This window comes from Dunckerocampus dactyliophorus, chromosome 8, assembly GCF_027744805.1.
Source record: "Dunckerocampus dactyliophorus isolate RoL2022-P2 chromosome 8, RoL_Ddac_1.1, whole genome shotgun sequence".
NCBI classification, from domain to species: Eukaryota; Metazoa; Chordata; class Actinopteri; order Syngnathiformes; family Syngnathidae; genus Dunckerocampus; species Dunckerocampus dactyliophorus.
In genome coordinates this window covers 21,866,708-21,886,165 of record NC_072826.1, presented here as the reverse complement: position 1 = coordinate 21,886,165, position 19,458 = coordinate 21,866,708, and the positions used below count along the sequence as shown (strand labels likewise).

Sequence of the window (19,458 nt, the reverse complement as noted above, 5' to 3'; positions counted from 1 at the left end):
GACAAAATTATTCATGCTTTTAAGAAAGATCCGGAAGAATAAAGTCGGGAGTGTGTCTATTGTGAAAATAATGTGGAGGAAGCATATCAACATTTTCTAAATATTTATATGAAGCATTTCGATAAGCACTGTCTAACAAGCAAAAAAAGAGAAATCAGCCATGGATGACAAAGGGTTTTCAAAATGCTTGTAAGAAGAAAAATACATTATATAGGAGATTTTTTCAATACAAAAAACTAAAATAGCAGACAGATTTTTAAAACAAGTTAGCAATTATTTTAAGGGTATGTAAGAAAGAATATTATAGTCAATTATTAATCAAGAATAAAAACATTAGAGTAACATGGGGCATCCTAAACAGTATCATTAGAAATTGTTCCAAGAAAGCAGAGTACCCTCAATATGTATAGATGAAAATGCCAAAAATGATAATATGAACAAAGTAGTCAAAAGGTTAAATGACTACTTTGTAAATATTGGCCCAATAGAGAAAAAAGGATCCCAAATTCCTTGTCAATAGAGGAAGAGAATGAAATAAGAGATAAGAATCCCACCTCCATGTTCCTCACTGATGTGACAAAAAAGGAGATAATTGAAATTGCCAACAAATGTAAAGCAAAAACATCAACTGACTGGAATGGAATTGAAATAGATACGATAAAAAAGGTAATTAATGAGATCACAGAATCACTGATGTACATCAGTTATTTATCATTTCAAACAGGTACATTTCCAAACAAAATGAAAATTGCTACAGTAGTACTAAAAGACAAACGTCAATTTATAAATTACCAGTTTCTTTTTTCTTTTTCAAAAATCATTGAAAAGCTATTCAAAGACAGGTTAGATAAATTTATAAATAAGAATGAATTACTTACGGACAGCCAATATGGACACAGAACTAACATTTCAACATCCGTGGCACTAATTGAAATAACCGAGAAAGTAACCAATGCTACAGAGAGTGCACAGCCGCAGTATTTATGGACTTAACAAAAGCATCACAATCATCACAATCTTAATTAACAAAGAGGGATAGTACTGAACTGGGTAAAAAGCTACTTATCAAATAGGAGAATATACAGTCATGGAACATTATTATTAGACCACCCTTGTTTCTTCAGATTATTGATCCATTGCCATGCCTGGTACAACTAAAGGTACATTTGTTTGGACAAATATAATGACGATAACAAATATAGCTCATAAAAGTTGCATGAATTGCTATAGCATATACTACTGCCCAAAAAAATGTATAAGCTATTTTTGTTGTCATTGTTATATACAGTATGTATATACAAAGGTACAGTACCTTTAGTTGTATCAGGCTTTAAAATGAACAAGAAACTCAAGAAACAAGGGTGGTCTAATAATTTTTTCCATGATTGTACATCTGCTTGCTTAAATATATCTTGTAGTGTACCTCAGGGGTCAATACTGGGACCAAAACTGTTCAACCTATATATAAATGATATCTGTAAAGCAACGAAAGACCTAAGGGAGTATCATTTGCAGACAATACTACTACATTTTGTTCTGGAAAAAGTGCACAAGAGTTAATAAATAAAGTCACAGATGAAATGACTATACTAAAAAATGGTTTGATAAAAACAGACTATCCCTGAACCTAAGTAACCTGTTCGGTAATAGCAGAAAGGACATTTATGCGCAAATACAAATCGATTGCACAGACATTGACGGGGTCAATGAAAACACATTTCTAGGGGTTACAATAGACGACTAAATGAGTTGAGAATCCCACATTAAAAATATACAACATAAAGTGGCAAGAAACACTTCTATACTCAATAAGGCATTTTTTTCCTGAATCAAAAATCAATCCTTCCTCTCTTTTGTTCACTGGTATTACCAAATCTAACTTATTGTGTGGAGATATGGGGAAATAAAAAAGTACACTTCACTCACTAACCGTGGTACAAAAACGGTCGGGTAGGATAATCCATGATGCCGCTTATAGAGAACATACTAACCTTTTATTCCGAAAATCACAAATATTAAAATGTGTTGGTTTAGTACATGTTCAAACAGCTAAAATTATGCATAAAACAAATAACCTGTTACCCAAAAACATGATACAATTCTTCTCAACAAGAGAAGAGGAATATGACATAGGGAAAAACTAAATTTAAAACACTTATATGCGAGGACAATGCTGAAAACCTTCAGCATATCAGTATGTGGAATCAAATTATGGAGCAGATTGAGTAAGGAACTCAAACAATGCACTAAAATGAGTGATTTCAAGAAACAATACAGGCAGTTGATGTTTCCAAAGTACAAGGAAGCAGAATCCTGAACCACTGTGTACATGCAATGTTGTGTCCAATCACTCTTGCACTTGCAACTAATTCTTCTTTTTTTTATTAAGACATTGTTTGTACTCTGTCATCTAACTCTTTCACCAGTTATTAGCATTATATACTTATTGTCGATGGTTGTTATTTAATTTATTTACGGTGACTGCAAACTTTGACTCCTATTTGAACACATTGTTGTACAGCCTTATTTGTTGTACGGCTTTACATTTTATTTAAAATATAGCGGGTGAATTAATGTATTGTGAAATAATGTAGTGTAATTGATGTGAAACGGAGAGGGTAGGATGGAACAAGCTTTGCTTCTTCCTACAAGTTTTGGACATGTGGAATTATGAATTGTGACATATGTATTATAATGTAACTTGTATGCATGTTCAAAAGAAATGAAACCATAATCATAACCATCATTTTTTTTTACTTTCGTTTAGTTAATTGTAGCTTATGAAAAAATCTTTCATTTTATGAGGAAAAAGCTGTGATTACATAAACTATGTGTAATTTTACTAGAATACTATAATTTATGAAAATAGTCAATATAAAAGTTGTAATTTCTCAAAAAAATATCCGAGTACTACAAGAACTAAGCCATTACTTTACTAGAATAAAGTTGTAAATAACAAGAAAAGTTACAAGTTTACAAGAAAAAGTCATAATAAATGACATTCAATTGAGCGGCATTATGGCACTCTGCTGCTTGTGACGTAATCACCGTGAGGCTGCTGTGTGGACGGCTTTTTGAATTAGTGAGGCTAAAAAGCCATAAAAGGCCAAGGAAATGGCAAAACATATGCAGGGAGTTGATCCTCTCACACCGGCTGAGTTGAAATCTAATAAGACTATGGACATCATGCACGACGGTTCACATTGCCAACTTCTTGCGACTCTAAAGGCCACATTTTTGCCAAAAATATTGTTTACTAGGGGTGTCACAATAAAGTTGAAAAGCCAGCATTTCAAGAAATGCTGCAAACGTTTGACAGACAGAACGAATTCCCTGTGAGAAAATACAGATCACAAACGCCAATTCCGCAACTTTACAGAGTAAAAGATGACATATTTACGGAAATAAATATTTCAAAACACACCTACATTGTTTTGGGACTCGGTTAAATAAAGAAGTTTGTTTGTCCCGTGGCCGCGCGGTGGCCTAGTGGTTAGCATGTTGGCCACACAGTCAGGAGATTGGCAAGATCTGGGCTCAAATCTCCATTTGGGCATCTCCGTATGGAGTTTGTCTGTTCTGCCAGTGTATGCGTGGGTTTTCTCCGGGTACTCCGGTTTCCTCCCACACTCCAAAAAATATGCATGTTAGCTTAACTGGAGACTTTAAATTGTCCATATTGTGAATGACTGTTTCTCTATATGTGCCCTGTGATTGGTAGGTAATTGATAGGCACCACAAGACGTACAGCAACACACACCAGCACAAGTTTTAATCAATGTCTAAAATGGCTCATTTTCTCTTATTATTTCCACTATATTGGGTAAAATGAGTGTAAAGGTGACTATAGGGCTGTTATTTTATGTCTACAAGGCTCTGATGTTAAAAGGATGTTAGGAGGATGCAGACGGGTTTTCCATGCTCGAACTACAAAAATATTCAATTTATAAATAAGAAATCCTACGTCGCAGATATTCGCTTATTACGGTGGGGTCTGGAACTAATTAACTGCGATAAACGAGGGATTACTGTAACTCACTTTGGTGAGATGCAAATGTGCTGTCATCATCCCAAACGGTTGACTCGTGAGCAGCCGGCAACCTAAATCTAGTAATTAGTCCCCATTATTAAAATAAAGAACAACCTAACCAAATAACTAACATATATAACTACAAGAGGCTGGACGGTGGTCTAGAAGTTAGCACGTTGGCCAATACAGGAACAGCCTGGAGATCGGGAAGACCTGGGTTCAATTCTCCACTGGGCATTTCTGTGTGGAGTTTGCATGTTCTCCCCGTGTGCGCGTGGATTTTCTCCGGGTACTCCGGCTTCTTCCCACATTCCAAAAACATGCATGTTAGGTTAATTGGAGACTCTAAATTGTCCATAGATATGAATGTGAGTGTGAATGGTTGTGTGTCTATATGCGACCAGTCCAGGGTGTACTCCGCCTGTCGCCCGAAGTCAGCTGGGATAGGCTCCAGCATGCCCGCGACCCTAATGAGGATGAAGCGGTATAGAAAATGGATGGCTATAACTACAAGATGAATTCAAACACATTTACAATAATTCTCCCCAGAAATCAAATCTACAGGCATCAAATTTGTTAAATGTTTCCATGTTTGTTCTCCTCCCAAAATTCCATAAAACAAAACCATCTATTTTTAAATTTTTGTTGTTCCAGACTACCAAGCAAAGCGAGCATGTAAGACAATAAGTGTGTGCGTGTCTGTTTGTTTAGACAGCTTTCTACGTTTAATCTACAGCCGTGCTGGTTATTCTCAGGTCTGACTGACGACAAATCTTTCATGTCTCATCAGTCACATGGCACCCGTGCTTCCATCAATATTCATGCATGTGAAAACACACGCAGCTGTCACGGTATGCTTCCCCAGAGAATCCAACCGCAAACCTTTCAAGACTAGTCCGTGATCACATGCTTGCTGTCTTCAGTCGTGACAGGTTTGTCATCAATCACTCAATCTAACACACAAGTCCATATTTCTATTAGTGCAGTGCATCACTCAGCCCTGCTAATGCATTCAGTCATTAAATGAATGTATCTATTTCTGCTGTCAATTCATTAGCACGCCTGCAGAGGGGATTTCTGCCCATGTTGATTGATGCTAGAATAAGTGGATGCTTATTGACTGATGGAATTATCACAAAAAATACATAAATGGCAGGCGTTGATAAATGATTAGTGACAAGGATAACGACCCGCTGAAGATTCTCTGCATACTCTCACCGCCTTTCATGCTGGTACAGGAGGCCTGAGCAGCAATGCTGGGAATGTTTGTGCGTGAGTCCACACACAACGTGCGAGTCATGAATGAGTCGATCAAAAGCTGTGAGTTTTGTGCTGAATTGTGACTTACCCCTGCTCTGTAACATGTTATTATTGTGCAACTAGTTACTCTAACCCAGTGTTTTCCGTCATGTCTCCCTGTAGGAGACAGAACAGTGGAACCTTGGTTAGCATAATTAATCCGTTCCGTTTTAATTAATCCGACTAACCAAAACATACTCTAACCAAATCAATTTCTCGCATAAGAAATAATGTACATCCAATTAATTTGTTCCAGAAAGCTAAGCTAAGTTAACACAAAACATGTTTTTGTAGTTTTACAATTATAGCTTTACATGCAGTAAACAATTCTAAATGCATATAAATACATATAAACGATGAACGAAAGGGATAAATGAACATTTAAGGTCACATTGACCTTAATTGAAGATGTGATTGTTACCAAAGACAGGCAGCAAGACTGACATGGACACCACCTTCCTGTTTTGCTATGAGTTACAGTATGTCTTGAATTCAACAATGTTTCTCACCTCAAGCCTCTGCTTTTCTTGTGATCACGGCTGCAAAATAAGCCAAAATGGAGCCAGAGGAAGTCGCAAGTGCCAGCATTTTGATAAAGAAGATGAGAAACGTGATTGAATTCAAGAAATAACTCACAGCAAAACACCAAGGTGCTGTCTTTGTTGATCTCGCTGTCTTTGCCGGCAACAACACGTCTTCAACGAAAGCAAAAGTAACCTTAAATGTTCATTTATCCCTTTCATTCATCAGAGACTTGTGATGTAACTGCGTTACCGGCAAAGAAATAGACGGGCCACTGAGCTGACTTCCACTTCCTGTTGTCATGTATTAGCAAGCTAATAGGATGCTAACAATGATGTTTTGTGAAGAACACAGTTGGACTCACGCAGTGTACTGGTAACACGACAAGACACGTAACATATTGTACGCTAACTGGAAAATGTGCGCAAGCTGAAGCCGGAGCGTTCCACTGTAATATTGAGAACCCGTTTATCTGTACCAACCACTGTATGGGTTGCTGGCACCAGCATTGTTAAAGTATGAATAAAGACACTAACAGACTTGCCAACCTTGATAAAATTGAGTATAGACCCCTCTGCAAAAAGCAACAGTTCTTGTCCTTGCCTCAAATCAACTCCTTTCCCCTCCCTACCCGAGCTGCTTCATGGGTGTTCGACAAAGACTCGAGTCTCCCTGACTCACAGGTACTCCACGAAAATTCACTGCTGCTGGCCGCACATCTGAACTTGTTGCTCCTGAGCGAGTTTCTGCGCATGTGACGGGTGACTCAAGTGAATCAAGCACCCGATTCACTTCAGTGAGTGACTCATAAGAACTCGAGTCACTAAAAGGAATGGAGTTTCCCATTACTAGTACATACTACTCTGCAGGAGGTAAAAAGACGCTGCAGTGTCAGGAAAGAACCCTGGGAGTGTGTGCAGGGGATGTGTGATGATGACTTCCTTATGAATGTGCTGTCAGCAGTGCTGCGTGTTAGCGCCGTGTGGCCATCTGTCAGGCCAACACTCTGCTCGTGCAGTGCTAATCAGTTCTCAAGGTGACGCAACAGAGCGCCACTTGCGTCATCAAAATCATCAACCTTTAACCGTGACCTTTGCACATCATTCACAAAGGTATTCTTAAGGAATGTTACAACATACATACATACAGTAACCGTGAACAAACCCTACGGATTGCGGTGAAAACACTTTGGAAGACATGCTAGCATAAATGTAATACCGATATCCTCAGAGCTCTATAATCATTAGACAAACACTCAATGACTTAAGGACAATTACTTTCGAAATCCTGCCGGTGTCCCTGCAAAGACGTTTTGCTTGATGGCAGCCATGTTTTTCAACCAATTTTGCTCAAATTTTACACACAAGTTCATTTCTGCAAAACACCCTAAATCTAGACAGTAGGTTGTTTTGTATAGCTGTGTCATCAATTTCAAGTCGATCCGACTCATGGGGGTCAAAGGTTGGGGTTTAGATGATTTATTTTACTAGAATAACGTAATTTATGGGAAAAAAGTCATCCTATTAGGAGAATGAAGCCGTTATTTTACTAGAATATACTGTAGTTGTACAGGAGGTCCTTGTGTTACATACGAGTTACGTTCCTTGGGTGTGGTGTAAGTTGAGTTTTAGCGTAAGTCGGAATTTATATGTAACTGACACCCAAATGAACGAATAAGTCACTCACACTCAACACAGAACACATGAAATACATATAAAATATAGAAATAAAATGATTCAACACAAAAATGAAATGGGAATAAAAAAAAAATGGCAGAACTCCTTACATGTCTCAATAATGACTTCTTGGTTATTACTGTCCTTTTTATAGTATATGATCCTTTCACATGTTCAAGAAAACCATCTTTATCCTTCATGATATCGCTTCAGCAGCTTGGACCAGGCAAGCAGCCAATGTTGATTTCTCCACCGAGCATCTTACGATGTCTAATTTCAATTCCTTTTACTCGCTACCACCAGATGAGTCTGATTCACTGCACTGGGAGACGTAATGGAGGTTAACTTAAAATGTGTTAACTCAAAAGAACAAAAGTCATGCTGTCCCACCTCTCTGCGTAGCGACATGACAATGTGTTTCTGCGCCATTCCAAACATCTCTGCAGGTTTGGAGAACGTGTCATTTACATCCGACGCCAGCAACTTTGCAAAGTAAGTATAGCTAGAAGGCGCCTTCGTCTCTTTTCATGCCAACAGGAGGCAATAAACAGATGGAGTTGACAAGCATAAATACAAAAATGTTTGTTCTTGACATTAAATCCATTTAATCAGTGAGGATTCCTTAGAAAAATATCAGCTATTTTCTCTGGACACAAAATCCATACACTATATAGACTTTTTTTTTTTTTTTCCCCAAAAGGATATTTGCCTTATAAGGTGACAGCGGGCCGACTGACTCTCTGGTTTAGTTAGTTAGTCACAAAAAGTGTCAAAAAACTTTTGCAGCTGATGGAAAGTTGTGAAAATGATGATGAGGCACACACAAGGGAACATGATGGGCTTTTTTGACCCCTAAGGGCCACTGTAGTTCTTGCATGTATCAGGGAGTATGAAAATGACCCCCCAAAAGTCAGACATAAACTGCTTCGAGTCCACAGACACACTTGGCCCGTGTCTTACTGTGCTTCGGCCTGCACTCATAGTAAGGCAACATCGAAATAGTGTTGATTGTTGTTGATTTTCCATCAGAATCATCAGAATGGTTGACATTAAAATTTCAATGCAAAACCGATCCTCAACGTTACCAAACTGATGAAATTTGACATGTTGACATTGAACACTGATGCATCGTTGAGAGGAAAGACAACTGATAAATCATGGATTTAGAGTTGAGCGGGAGACCCTCCTGTTGGAGACAACCGCATCTGCACTTCAAAATCAAGGTGGGGAATTTAGCAGCTGCAATTCTTGTTGCACACCAGCAGTAGCGGTAATACACTGTGTCAACTGCCATTCCAAGAAGGAGAAGAAGAAGGGAAGGTGGTCAAATGGATGTGTGTGGCTTTGTACATCTCCGCCCATGTACAACATTAAAAAGATATATTTGACTTTTAACTAGCGGACTTAGTTCTGTTGATTATAAAATCATTTGTAATAGCCTAACAGCTCGAACTATGATGCCACATCTGGCTGTCTAGTTGAAGAAGTGGCCATCCGTTTAAACATTGGATTAGTGGGTAAAACAAAATTTCGTCTTTTTGGCGCATGATAATGCTCTCAGCGACAGAAACAGACTTTCACTGATTTTCTTGTTGTACTTTGAATTGATAATAAGCTGAATGGCCAGGTTGCCAGACGCCACGGTGTGTGAAAACACTTCTGAGGTAGGTGGTTTTGCGTTGACACAATTTGTTTTGCCGTTCTATACGTTATTTTCAACAAATGGTTCATTCATCTGCCGCACTTCAATGTGTCATGTCATGTTGTTAAGTGCTGCCAGCTGGGCGCTTAACAAGCTGGGTCAAACATTCAGTAAAAAAAAAAGTCTGGTACAGAGCAGGTGAACTATCACTGCTATGCACTATATAGAATGTATTTAGCAAGTATAGAAATACTACTTTGTTCCGCTACTGGCTCAAAAACCATTTTTCTCTTTACATAGGTTGCTACGCCAAAGCAAATCAGACATGTCTGCAGCTCCTCAAGTATTAAGACGCAGGATAACATACGTCCTGGCAGCGTAGACGCCCAAGGAGGTTCCATTCAGGCTCCTGTAGTGATGGTAAGACCTCTTCAGGACAGACTACATTATTTACACAAACAATTCAATATTCTTTTTTCCAACCAGTACCATATATGGTCTTTCTTTCCAGACGAATCTTGAAAGAAAAACTCAAGAAAGTTGTCCAGGACTGCGCGTATGCCTGGAAGCCTGTCGGGTAAGTTAACAGTTATGCAGATATTTAAGAACATTTCCAAACAAGTCACATTTCCTAGTTTGGAGCTAACATTCAAGATGGATAACGTGGCGTATGTCATATGACTGATCTGATGTGTTTGTCGGCAGGTTTCTACGTCTCCACCACCGTCATGTAAGTTCTTTTTTTTTTTCACTTGTCTAGTGTAACAGCGTAGGTTCATCTTTTGCTAATACCGTGTGTAAGAAGTCCGCCGTAAATCAACTGACCAACATTCATATCCACTTTTCAAATGAATAGTCACCCTGACACAGTTCAGATGTTAGCACTGGCTCATGACGGTGAGGAAGGTGAGGAAGGTGCCTCAGGTGCGGCCAAGATCGAGAGAAGTACTTTACACACACATAAATTGTTCGCATACAAATGGATATTTGTTTTTTACTTGTATGTGTGTTTTGTTTTGTTTCAGATGGCCTCGCCCAACAACTTGGCACCGCTGTTAATGATGACGCTTTTGCTCAAGCGGTGAAAAATTGGCTCCGCTTTGCGTCAGACCGAAATGAAATAAAACCAGTGTGCTTTATGTTGTAAAAGTGTGTGTCTGCTTTTATACTAGAAGAAAAAACGTATTTTTTTTTAAGCGTATGACATTCTGACTGTAGATAAAGCAGGATTTTTATGAAATACTGGGATTGAACAGAATCAAATGATACCCGTTTCTTCTGGTGTTATCACCGAAATATCATTGTAACCACACTGATTTTTAGTCATGTGAGAATTTCAATGTTCTTTCGATGTTCGCATTGGTTGAAATACAATTGAAATTGTGTTGATCTAAGGTTATGAAATGGACATTGTTTCAATGTTAGCAGGGGGTGCAAACTAATGCTGAAACAACAGTGAAGTCTGACGTTGAAAATTCAACGTCGATTCTACATTGTTTCAATGTCACCTTGCTAATACAACACTGCTGCTGCACCTTGGTTAAACAATCCAGCCTTTAGCATGGATGGTGTGGCACAGATAGCCAAGAGCAATGATCAATTTCTAGATCACTCCTACAACGCTACTACTATTGATTCTTTTAAAAGTAGTAGTACTAGCTTATTTTGACGCTTCTATTTTAATGAAGAGAAGCAGGAGTACAGCCGATACTTAGGCGACCAGTGCCACTCTGAAATTTTGATTTTTTTTTTAAGTTTTGTCAAAGATGTACTATTAGATTGTTTTGATGGCTGTAAATTAACCAGCATAGCTTTTTGGGCGGGCGAAGTGGGCGCACAGCTGATACTAAAGCAGCGAGTGCTACTCAGAAATTCTGATTTATTTAATTTTTTTAAATTATGACCTGTACTACTACTGATTTTTGTCAAAGGCGTATTATTAAATTGTTTTGATGACTGCAATTTAAGGAGTGAAGCTTTTGTGGTGAGAGAAGTGGGTGTACAGCAGATGCGAAAGCGACGAGCGCTACAATGAAATTCTGATTTACTTATTTATTTATTTTTTTATTGATAATCTCTACCACTATTGAGTTTTGTCAAAGATGCATTGTTAGATGATTTTAATGCCCGTAATTTAACCAGTCCTGCTCTTTTGGCGGGAGAAGCGGGTGCACAGCCTGATGCTTTTGATATGTCCACTGCTACTTTTCCACATTACTATAACGACTAATAGTATTGGTTGCAGACATATTATTAAAAATGTACATTTTTGAAAGAATTCCGATCGCTACAAGTCTTATTAGATTATCTTGTCGCCTGAAATTTAACCAGTGCAGCTTTTTTGGTACACAGCCAATCATAAGGTGACCAATGCCACACTGACGTTCCAATTTATTTATATTTGTACTTATGACCACCACTACTGCTACCACTACTATTGATTTTTTTCCACAAATACTACTGATTTTCTGATAAAGCCTATTCTAAGATTATTTTGACACGTTTCATTTACTGTAATTCCTGATGTATAAGACACACCCACTAAATTTAGAGAGAAAAACAGATGTGTACGTATATAAGACGCACCAGACTATAAGCCGCACATGTTCCCATCATAAAAAGACACACTGTGGCGTGCACAAGACCGTGAAGACCAGGCAGCTCTTTGTTTGACAGGAGTCGATCGTGAGCTGTGATAAAACAGTAATCGCAAGAGGTCATTACTCAGTATAACAGTCTGACTCATGGTGTCATCTTAGATAGACGGCTAAAATCATCACACAGCAACTTAACACTCAAAAAGTATACAAGACAAGTACCAAAACGAGTTTAAAATTAAAAGAACTATTTTAACTTCATCCCATAATGCATTTTGTTCCTGCAGAACAGTTCATTGGCCTATGGCTGCCATGCTGAGGGAGCTCATGAGCAAGGAACTCTCCCAATGCTAACATGCGTCTATATAAGTCTATTTTGTGTCTTATTTTCTGTTATTACAGCATGCCTACTATATTAGGCAATAGGAGTGTAAGAGTGACTATGAGGTGTTATTTCATGTCGAGAGGGATCTAATAATGTTAAAACAATGTGCAGTATTTAGAAGGTCGTAAACAAGTTTTGTATGCGCGAACTGCGATACTATTTGATTTATAAATTAGGAATCTGACTTTGTGGAAATTCACTCATCACGGTCTTGTCTGGAACCAATTAAACGCGCTAAATGAGTCATTACTGTATAGCAAAGAACCCTAGAAAGCATTAAGGCATACGTCAGTGGACGTTATCCATTGCTTTAAAATCCCTGTAGTGTCCAATTGGGCCCGCCACAACTGCAACATTCCTCACCGTGAAGCGTTACACATGTCAAAAAGGCAAATTGGGCTGCCCGCTGGTTATGAATGAGCCCCGTGTTTGTGAGAATGCTGGGGGATATTGTAGCAGAAGATGGAACAGGCACCGTGGAGGACTTATACATATGCATGATAGCGGCAACTCAATAAGAGAACAATCATAGCGCACACAATCAAATTACAGAGCTTGTGAGACAGAGGGAGATGCCGTGGAAAACGTTATTAGTGCACAAGTGCGATGAGTAGAGCAGCGAGTGAGGAGCTCGTGTACATTTCCCAGGAAATGGGGAACATTAATCATCTTTAACTTCATTTAGAGGTTCATCTGAGCAAAAAGCATCTTTGAGAAAGCCTATAAGCTACCTGGCGAATGAAATGTAAGGATTGTTCATGCAGGAAGGTTATGACTGTGGCTCAGAGTGAGAAAAGAGAGAGCAGACCTGACAGGAAATAGGATGAGGCGTGCATGCATGCAGGCGACAGAGCGCAGGATGAAGCTTCACACTATTATTAAATGGGAAAAGGTCAGACGAGCTCAGAATTGACTGTTGAAAGCTGATATATTGCCACAATTAAGATCTCTTTTCATCATTAAGGAAGTGTCGGATCAATGTCTGCGCCCTCGCCCGTCCAGGTATCTGATGTACTTCATTCCCGCATTCATCAGTAACTTCCACGTCCTCCCTCCCTGAGGACTGATGAGACGATGAGGGCTGCCTGTCTCCGAGCTTTTTGCCAGCCTTGTTCCTTTGTTTAATTGGACTTTTATTGGTCACAATCAATTCATTTTCATCTGTGCTGCAGGCGCATTGATCCGCTGTCGTGGGGAAGCGTCAGGAGTTCCACTCCCGCCATATGACCACTTATTGTTTCTTCAACAAGTTCTCTTTCAGCCCGCCCTTTAGTGAGACGTCATATGATCAGCCCCTTTCGGGATGGACATGAATTCATGGTGAACAATTTTGTTTATGTGAATTTTTATTGATGTATGCATTACATATTTCACTCCAGCTTTGGGTGCAGTGAATTCATTCTTAGCTGCCTAAAGGGGCCGCTGTAAAAACGAATCAAATTCCGCAACTTTAGGAAAGTTCTGGTGTGTGTTTTTGTCTGATGGACTGGATGTTGACAGGCAATGCTTACACATTACGTGTGTATGTGAATGGACAAAAAGCTGCGCGACGTGACAAACAAATGTGACATACTAGTACTACTAGTCCACAGAACCAGTGACCATGAATTTTGGGGGTGATTCTGTCCTTAACCCTTGAGGCCCCTTCGAAATCAAGTTACACGTTTTACCCTTCTGTTCATCAAAGTGTACGTTTTAAAAAATAATTTCTTATAAAACATGTTTTGTTATGGTACTCTTTATGAGAAGAACGTGCAACCCCAGAATGTAATGTCTCGATGTCCAAATAATGATAACACACATGATAACAAAAACAAGTGTTCATATTTGCCCAGTGAACTGTATTATAAATGCATTTTATGTAGGTTTCCAAACGTTTTTTTTATCCTTTTCTTAAGTAAAAATGGCTGAATGTACACATTTCCTGATCAAATACAGGGCAGAAACCTAAGATGAGGCTGTTGCGAGCCTCTCTTCTCGACGGTAGCCCTGCCTGCCGTCTGCGTGCACTGAGTTGGGTCGGTCATGGCGCCCGCCAGTTGTTGTTTGTCAGCATGTGGCCAGAAATGTCAGCACTCCCCTCATCCTGTAGGAGAGAGGGCATGCTTGAGCTGGAAGGCGCTTGTCACTGCCATCCTTCCATAGAGAGGAAAAGCCAGCTTTTTTTACGGCTATTTAGCAGCAAGTCCGTCTTCTGCCAGTCAAATGCATTCAATATATTTTACGCTCCGCTGAATGAATGAATGAATCAGCAGCAAAGCCACTGCACATGGTGCAAAACAGGAAACAGAAAAACAAAATAAGAGCGCTAAGCACAAAACAAATGTGAAAACTAAGGAAAAACTAAAGCTGACATACATTTTTTGACGTTATTATGCCCTGGGCCGCACAGTGGCACGGTGGTCTAGCGGTTAGCACGTTGAAGTGATATAATACACCTTGAGGTGCAACCTAGACACATCGTCAGTGAACGGACCTGGCGTCATCGGGTGTTTCGGGTCTTAGGTCCAGACACCCTCTTCCAGGCGACCCCGGGGATGATCAGCCCCCGACTTGTGTCTAGGTAGCAAAACTCTGCCACTCCTCACCCCTTTTAATCCAAAGCCACCTGGAAGCAGCTTCCAAGATGTTCTTGATGGCTCTTTGTTTCTGCTGCCCACAGATCCCAAAGAGACCCAGGACCCGATACAGGGACTGCCCTGCAAAGCCCCTGCAGCCTACTTCCACAGGCTCGCGGCGGGCCTTCCATCCCTGCCTCCGACATTCCTCCACCAGAGATGCATACTTGGCTCTCTTCCTCTCTTATGCCTGTCTTCCCAGGGGACTGTCAACTCCAAGATCACCACCTGCTTGGTAGCCCCGGACATCAGGACCACGTCTGGCCTGAGTGTGGTCTGGGTAATGATGTCCGGGAACTTCAGCTGCCTTCCTAGGTCGACCAGGAGCTGCCAGTCTCTTGCTGTAGAGAGAAGCCCTCCCTGCGCCCTTGGACGGGGCTGAGGCTTCTCACCAGCGCGAACAAAAGCGATGGAGTGCTTTGTGGGATTTTGTGCCTTGCTTGAGCTGATGGCGGTGCAGATGGTATCTGCCACTGCTTGCAGGACCTTGTCATGACGCCAGCAGTATCGTCCATCTGCCAAGGCCTTGGAATAGCAGCTCAGAATGTGCTCCATCGAACCCCTCTTCTTGCAGAGCTGACAGATAGGTGAGTCTGCCAGGCCCCAGGTAAAGAGATTGGACGGGCTCGGGAGGACATCATAAACTGACTGAACCAAGAACTTGATACGGAATGGATCCGATTTCCACATATCTGCCCAAGTGATCTTCCGGTCAGCAGTCAGTTGCCACTTGGTCCAGGCCCCCTGCTTGCCCATGCCCACCATCCTGCTGAGGCGAACTTCCTCTTCTTCTGCCCGCACCTCGCCCTGAATGAGATCTCGCCTCTCCTTCCCCCTGGCTTTGGAGTAGGAAGGTGTGGGAATGCTCCTGAGCCCAGCCCGCCCAGATGCCACCGTGCCCACCAGGATGTTGTGCTGCAACCTCGCCTCGGCTTGGGTGACCGCTTCCTGGGCACGCCATTTCCTTCCTGTTCGGACCTCCACTCCCGCTGAAGAGACCTTAGTGTAAGAGGAGTCTCGGTAGAGCAGGACCTCTCTGGCTCTGGTGACCTTGAACTCCTCCACAAGGCTGCTAAACGGAAGCTGCAGCTTGGTGTTCCAGCCATAGAAGGTTATGCTGCTGAGGCTCTTTGGGAAGCCTTGTTGCTCCAAAACTGGCAAGACCATCTTAACTCCTAAAAATGTAGTTCCTCCAAATTGTAGTGTTATACTGTATAACCTGGGCATGCTGAGTAACTTCCTTTTGGGGAAGTGTGCACATGTGTGACTTGTTAGTTTTGGTTGCACCGTGAGTGAGTTAGGCATTTGGGTTGATCAACTCCTGTTGGTTTGTGATGCGTGAGTAGGGGTGTGAATATCACTGCTCTTTGGACCGGCCCTTTTACAGAGTGAAAATCCACCCAGGTTCTCATATTCTAACAGCTGTAATATTAGTCTAGGAGTCTCAAGGACAGTTTACATTTTACTTCAAACAGGAGTTCATACAAACAATTACAATGCCAGTGCTGGAGAGAGTGATCAGTTGCCAACTAATTTTGTTGCCAACTAGTCTAATTTAGGACTTTTGTCAGAGTGGAAATGGGTGTTCCCTTTTTTAGTTGTTGGGATATTAGTTTAAACTGGCTCCAGCCAGTCTAGGTTGGACAGCTCAAACAGAGATTAAAAAGGTGGCATATCTACAAACAATGTGTGTGCGTGTGTGCTCAGGTAAAAACAACAGGGTCTATTTTGTTCCAAGTGAAAGGTCTTGTGAGTGTGTTACATCTCTGTGGTAGATAAGCACAGTGGGTTTTCCCTAAAATAAAAAAAATCATGTTTTGCTAGAAAAGCAAATATACGGGGATCCACTGTAATACTAATAGGAACATGCATTTTGCAAGCGAATAGGTATTCGGAAGCTAAATTGGACACGTAAAGGTGCTAGCGGTGCGGTCTAGTGGATCAGACATGTTCAATTTTACAGCCAATGATTTCATTCTGTTTTGACAACTGTCAAATCATGAAAAAATACTTTTTCCTTACTTGTCCCCCCGCCCCCACACACACAAAAAAAAGTAGGAGCACTAAAAATGTCATTTAATTACACGAAGCGAAATAAAACCAGGGGGTAAAAAAAAAAAGCGATAAAGTGGTAAGAGGGGGGATGGATTGAGGGAGTACGAGAGAAAAGGCAGTCAAAGCGATTTCGCAGTCCACTGGTGTGACTGGATTATCATGAAAATGAAAGCTACTGAGTCAGGGAGTGTCAGGGAGCAGAGAAATGGAGCCCAGACAGATAACAGCATGCCGGGGAGACAAAAATGAATAAGAGGGATGAGAGCAGAGAAAGCCTGTGACGTCTGTGAGACAATATGAGCAGAAAGTGCAAAGGGACAAAATGTAAAAAGACAATATTATTATACATAGACACCATGCACACTGAGATTATGAGCACAATAAGACACAAAAAAAACCCTGAATAACAGAGCTTTCTTGAGAAGTAATATTGTTTCAAGAGGACTCACTCGGCTGTGAAATAATTTTTTGTTAAAAAAGTGAAGAAGAAAGAAAATGTTGTCTGCCACAAAAAGGATTTATGACGGTATTGCGTGCCAGCTTAAGTGTAATATGCCCACAATATTGCAAAATATTGCGGATAGCGCCAGAAGGCAATAAAAGGGACATGTAGAAATCCTCTTCCGTGCAACGTATGCATTCATGCAGTGAGAACTAGCACCGATGTTGCTGCGGAGTTTTTTTCATCCATTCTTGCCTTGTTACCATTAACTGTGTGAAACAACTCAATCGGGTGCGAGTCCCATGGCTTTGAAAGTTGCTGAATTTGAGCGCATTTTCAGGAAAAATAGTCACACAAAACGCAAGACATCAGCATACTGCCTGAGCTCAGCAAGCCTCAAAAGGTTCATTTTGGGCGACTGTCTATTAAAAAGCAACATTTTTATTGGGGAATGGTTTAGTTCGTTTTTGAACATGCTTAGCAAAAATCACATGAAACAACATGGTATGTTAAACATGTCTGAAAAGGACTAATAAGAAGCAGAGCTTATTTAATCCTACCCCTTCTCCATATCTCAGCAATTACTGATTTGTTTCACTTCCTGTGTTTAAATGCTAGAATTTTCAAATATGGAGCAAAAAGAATAGAGAATATGTAAAAGAACCACATTGGATTCCTGCACATTTGCGATTCAGCAGTCACAGCTCCACACATTTTGTAGATTTTTGGTGAAAAATATTTTATGTTTTTGTTTTTTTTTTCTCCAAAAATAGTTTTTTCCATATTAAGCACATATTTACTCACCCTACGCCAGTAGTAATAATAGTAATAAATACTCTGATAATCCAGGTGAAATGTACATCACACATGTACCACTGTTGGAAAAGTCATAGTTTTTACATAGAATTTTTTTTTTTTTGTCAGGCTTTGTGATTTCACACTTTGTGCGGCGGTCCTTGAACACACCATAGTTGAGTGCTGTAACTGGTTCCACCGTGACTCCGATTCCAGATGTTATGGATCATCTTACAGTACGTTATCATTCATTAGTGGTGAGTAGCCACAGTATACCTTTTATACTTTAAATGTGTTTAATAAGTGTTTGAGGCATATTTAGGGCTTAAACACTACTACTACTACATTACTATTGCGTCGCGAGTAAACAATTTTTTGAGAAGGAGGGTTGTGGAGTTGAAGCTAATGCAGCTAATGCAAGCTAATGTCCCGCAGGTCATTCGCGGGCCGTGGCTAATTTTTTATTTTAAAAATACAATTAAGCAAAAAAAAAAAAAAAACAAGAAAAATTGAAAAAGAGCAATAATTTTCTGAGCATAACATAGAAATATTACAATAAAGTCATAATATTAATATAACAAACTAATACTAAAGAAAACAATACATTTTCTCAATCATTTTCGCATTATTAGTAACAAAACAAATAATTAAGTTGCAATTTTGGAAAATTAGGTGGGGAAAAGCTTTATATGTATCCATCCATCCATTTTCTATGCCGCTTCTCCTCCTTAAGGTCGCGGGGGTATGCTGGAGCCTATCCCAGCTGACTTTGGGCGACAGGCGGGATACACCCTGGACTGGTCGCCAGCCAATGGCAGGGCACATACAGACAAACAACCATTCACACTCACATTCATACCTATGGACAATTTAGAGTCACCAATTAACCTAACATGCATGTTTTTGGATGTGGGAGGAAACCGGAGTACCCGGAGAAAACCCACACACGCACGGGGAGAACATGAAAACTCCACACAAGGGAGAATGCCAAGGAAATGCCCAAGGGAGAATCGAACCCAGGTCTTCCCGATCTCCAGACTGTTACTGTGTTGGCCAACATGCTAACCACTGAACCACCGTGCGGCCCTTTAGATGTATCTATTACGAGAATAAAGTCAAAATATTATGGGAAGAAGACAGTTGAAATGTTTGTAAAATTGAAAAACCGCAAAAATGGAAGAAGCATATCTACATGAGTTGGTTTACAAAATGTAAAATATGAAAGTGGCCCACCCGTATTCTTTGATTTTAACGTATGCAGCCCTTGCTGGGAAAAGTTTGGACACCCCTGATCTAATTGAAGAATTACAACAGTCCCATTTATTGCAAATGTTGATCTGAAATTGGAGGCCGACATCAACATCAAGCTAGCAGGAGGGCCTGATACTTGCACCACA

General features: G+C 40.3%; 1 protein-coding gene across 2 annotated transcripts in view; it reads right to left on the bottom strand.

Moving 5' to 3' along the window:
• Positions 1–19,458, bottom strand: part of LOC129186661 (neurexophilin-4) — an 89,396-nt gene that overhangs the window by 5,697 nt on the left and 64,241 nt on the right. The window lies entirely within an intron of this gene.